This window comes from Triturus cristatus, chromosome 4_2 (assembly GCF_964204655.1).
Source record: "Triturus cristatus chromosome 4_2, aTriCri1.1, whole genome shotgun sequence".
Classification (NCBI taxonomy): domain Eukaryota; kingdom Metazoa; phylum Chordata; class Amphibia; order Caudata; family Salamandridae; genus Triturus; species Triturus cristatus.
Window position 1 is genome coordinate 774,613,798 of NC_140586.1, and position 4,982 is coordinate 774,618,779.

Sequence of the window (4,982 nt, forward strand, 5' to 3'; positions counted from 1 at the left end):
TGACTACATACAGAACCTGTTTTCTCATCACTTCCCAACTAGTAATAGACCCAAAATACAACCTATTCAGCCAAACCCTCGCTTACTAGCACATCGTACTTTGCACTTAGCCTCATCCACCCATCCAGGAGGAGAGCTGTTTGGAGTCAAACTAGTACCCGGTGCCATGGATAGTGACAATTGCACCATTTCCTTATGCTGTTAGTTTTACAAACAGTAATTGTCTTAATTCACCACCTATGCTAAGTCATCTGAAGTGGTCACTAGGCCTATGGAAGTTCCACAGATGAAGATATCAACATCCAGTTTGGAGTATTAGCGTCCTCCTGTGCAGATCTACTAAATTATATCATATGTACAAAAGATTTTGATTGTTTTGGGTGCCATTTAGGAAAGCCAGCGCCACAATATTTTTGTGTCAATACTAAACTTCAATATAGCTTTTAAAGTTGTCCCTTCTTATTTGATGAATGGTTGAACTTACCACAGAATGTGAACTAGAAGCAGCTACCAGTTCCTACTCCTAAATGGGCAGATTATTAAAAATAAGGAATACCGTAAAATTGCATGATCAGGCATTTATTTTTTTCGGATTTGATAAACTGATGGGCACCAGCCAGTAAAAACGGCAGCATGTATAGATGTTCAAGGGCACACCTCCTTCCTGCAATAGAACTGTGGTGCCCGCAGGAATTAATATTCAAATCTGCAAATGCACATCTCTTTCTCCACACATATAGCATTACTACATGAGATATCCATTACCTCACACCTCTTAAAACATATGCGGTCCATTGACTCTTGCCAACTCACCTTTCTTTTTATTTTGGTGTAAGTTTGTGTGTGTAGTTTGGGTGAGAATGCATTGCAAATGTCTGTGAAAATGGATACAGTTGTGACTTTTGAGTGCAACAGGTACCTACATGGGTGGAACCTTTTTCTGGTCACCCATCCCTGACATACCACTGCGAAAACTCAGCTACCATGCAGATTTTCCACAGTTCCATATTTAAGGTATTTTCAACGGTTTCTCCCATGACATTAACAAATCCTGTTTCTGACCAAGCAGCTCACAAAAAAACACGCCTCTTCCGGTCAACCAATCCACAAAATACTGCACTTGCTTTCTGTAGTCATGTGTTCAGCATTTGTGCACTTCCTTGGGAAAGTCCATTTTCCAGCAACCCAACTGATCATACCACCAAAGAAAACCCATCTACATCTCCCTTTTGCGTGTTTGAGACTTCCACATATTTGCAATTGGCACTGCAAAGGGAAATCCTTTTTCTAGACGCCCAACATACTTAGGAGTGCAAAAAAACGACCTGTGGTCCGGATGTTCCAGGGCTGTAAGTGATGTAAGATCTACAGCTCTGGATTCTGTGACTCAGAATCTATGGCCCTACCGGCAGGGTGTTTGCTGAAGATACTGGAAACAAATTTAAAACTTCTCCTGCCTCTCACTGAGCAGAGGGCTGTGTCACAGATGCATTTGTTTTCCAAGCCAGTCATATATTCTGCATTACTGTGAGTAGGAGCCACCCACAGATTGATACATTTATTATGATATATAAAATTAAATGTTCATTGCTGTAAAAAAGATATAGACGTTAATGAAAGCAAAAGGTTGCAACTAGTCTGCTCATGTTTCTTCTGTGAAATATATATTGTGCACCTGAAGAGGATCTGAAGTGCCTGTTTCTTGTTGTCATACATGTTGCTATTGAATTACCCCAACCCACATCTTCTAAGGTGCTGGTGCTTACATCCACCTCCTTTTCAGTAAAGAGGCACATCCTCACATTTGATGATTGCGAATTACTTATGAGCCTAAAATAAATGGTGTCTTATGTTTTTAGAACCATTCTTTCTCTGAAAACCAATGTATTTTTTGATTGCCAGCACATTTTTGTTACTTCATAAAGGGCCTTATGTTCATACAATGCAATCGGTAAAAGTGGTCACAATTTGCGCACCGACTTTTACTGAATGTTTTGCTTTTTTTAACCGATGCATGTTCAAACGTGTTGGTTCACAAAATTCCAAATCATATGGGGTCACAATCCAACCTACCTCAGTGATATGCGTGGGGTAGGTCGTAGTGGGTAGGCGACCCACTACAAACCGCTGCCATCACAGGGATGGTGGCATGTTGGGGTCAGCAGACCACTTTGTCTGTGAGGGCTTTCAAGTAAAGCATTCTTTTTAAACACAGCATGTTTTCCTTACAGGAAAATGGGGATGCGTTTAAAGAAAGAAAAAGAAAAGTTTCTAAAGCTACTTTTTACAAGTAAGCAGTGGTCCCAGGGACCACACCTGACTCCTAAAAAAATGTTTTTACAACATTGACAAAGAGGAATGGACCCCTAAGGGATACCTACCCATTTATGATTGGGTTGCGACCACATTTTGAGGTGTTCATAACCTATCAATAATTTGCCACAGCATAGCAGTCGCAAACCACTGGTACAAACCATTAGAAATCGCAAATTGAAAGGGTCCCCCTAAACACGCCCCTTTCAATATGCAATATGGTATGTAGTCGCAAACCTGTTCGCGATTTGGTATCAAGTTACTGAATTGCAAGTTGGTGTTTTGAACATTCCCAAAAACAGTCACAAAGGCTACAATTTTGCGAATCGGACCCTTTGTGATTGCAAAATAACTTTGAACATCAGGCCCATAGTTAACACAACAACCCGTCCACTCGCCATTGACCAAGTCAACCCCCAAGTGGTACCCAGAAGCAAGAGTAAGAGCAACAGAGACAGGGGCTTCCCTGTCACAGCCCCACGCCTCTGGAATTACCACCACCTTGTCATTCATAATGCCCAAACACCTTGCTCTCTTCACAGCAAAAATTAAAGGTCTACTTTTTCCTGGCTCCTACCAATGTCTGAGCCTTGAGCACAGCTTAACAGTGATACATGCTGCACAGAATTGTCACGAATTTGCCACAGGGCTGTTGTCTAAATACACAGTCGTGAAAGATTTGTTGAAATTCACCATTGCTGTTCTTACCAAAGAGAAAAGTTGCATGTTTTATAAGACGCAGATGGATGAGGCCTGATGGCCTCTTGCAGGGTTGCTACAAGTGCCATCCAGATTACAAACAAGCTTTAGCAGCAGATGGGTAACCCACTGAGCTACCATCTCAGGTAACACAAACCGTATGATGAGTCCCTTGAACCTCCTTCAGCTTTCACAAAGTATGACGTTCCTCTGTGGTAATATGAGTGTGGTTCATCCAATCTTAATGCCCCATACTGACACCAGTGAAAGTGAGGGTCTCCGGCTTAAAGCAGATGGGGGCAACTGGTATGAGACTGAGGAGTGATTGTTGGGCAGGTGTTAAAAGCTTTACAGCCTACCTGCTTGCAGTTATTAATGTCTATTGATTGCTTCCCCCCTCTTTATGCGACCAATAATTTTGGGGCCATAACAATTGACCAATTCTTCAGCTCAGGTTAGGGCTCTTCTGCCTTAAAAGGGACTGCCGTTTTGAACAACCTTTATAGGAGTGTGTCTGGGTAAGCTGTATCAGATGACTTTAATTGACAGCACATGTTTCAAGGCTATAGTGTAGTGATTTAGTAATAACACATGTTTGTTTTGTTAGGGTAGTAATAGATACCCAAGACATTTACATTCCAGGCAGGAGTTGTTGTGAGACTAATTCTTTCAATCCTGGTCATGTTTCCACTGTCAGAAAGGCCATTTCTAATGGAGCATACCACAACACAACCAAGGGCCACAATAAAAAGAAAATCTCTGCTCCCCAGATAACGTTAGCTTGGAGATGAGGTTTCCCCATAAACACATTTAACAGAGGTAACAAACTGGCAAATGGTCACTTCCCAAAAAGGCTTGTTAACTCAATGATTCCTTGAGTTTAAGAGGAGGGATGACAGATGCACAGAAACATGTCCATGAATCTTGGTGGAACCAGTTGTGAGCCTGCAGCTGGCTTTCCAATGTTATGTCTGAAAATTACCCAACAATAACAATCCCTCAACCCAAGCGTGTCCAAGAACAGGGCGCTTGTTTCCACTCGAGCTCTTTGTTGAGATGAGATGAAACCGCTTGCTTAGCTGTCCAAGCCGCGCCTGACCATCATGTTCTGATCTTGAATGTGCTACAGTTTACGAACACCAGCAGAAACATGGATGCCGACGGTATCTGTTTATTTACCACCATCCAAGCACTTTGCCTTCAAATCTTGTAATTATATCAGATATAAATGTTTTCTTTATGTGGTTCTGATTACACTCATGGCCTCATTATTCTGAAGCGACTGTGGATTTCTGCCCATTGCCGGTTGAAGAAAAAGGAGGGCAGTGTGCTGGAGCGTGCAACTAATTTGCACTTTGAGTCGTTCACGCATTCAGTCCTTTGCATGGTAGTCCCAACCCCCGTAGGGCGATGAAAGATTTATCAGGACCATGACTATGTATGTACCATCATATTGCATGGAACCAGGTATTCCAAGAATTAAGAAAAGTGCTCTGTGTTCAAACTGTGACTTCTTAACATGACAGGGGTCTGGTTAGTGCCCCTTTAATGTCTACCTGAATCCCTCTCTCCGGCCGCTCTGCCAAGATTGCTTCCCTACTGTTTCACCTTTGATCTCCGAATGGAGACAATTATGCAGATACCATCTGGCACCTCGCCCAACTATGGGCTTCAATTCTTTTGCTTAAGAGTCATTTACTTCCAAGCATTTCCAGCATTGACGTATTGAGACTTCCAAAAAAGAGGATTAGCTTCTAAAATTTTTGGCGTGGAATTTTATGACTTCTTCTCCACAAAAGGAATACATGTGTCTATTATGTCAGTGTGACTGGCTGAGGAGCACCTCAGAGTTTCACAGCTTGATCATTGCCCTGACTGTTTGTATGTTAGGCACGTCTTCCACTCGGAGATTGCTTAATGCACACCTGGTTGTTGTTCGAGGTGACATTACATTCTTGTGTCAGCCTTTA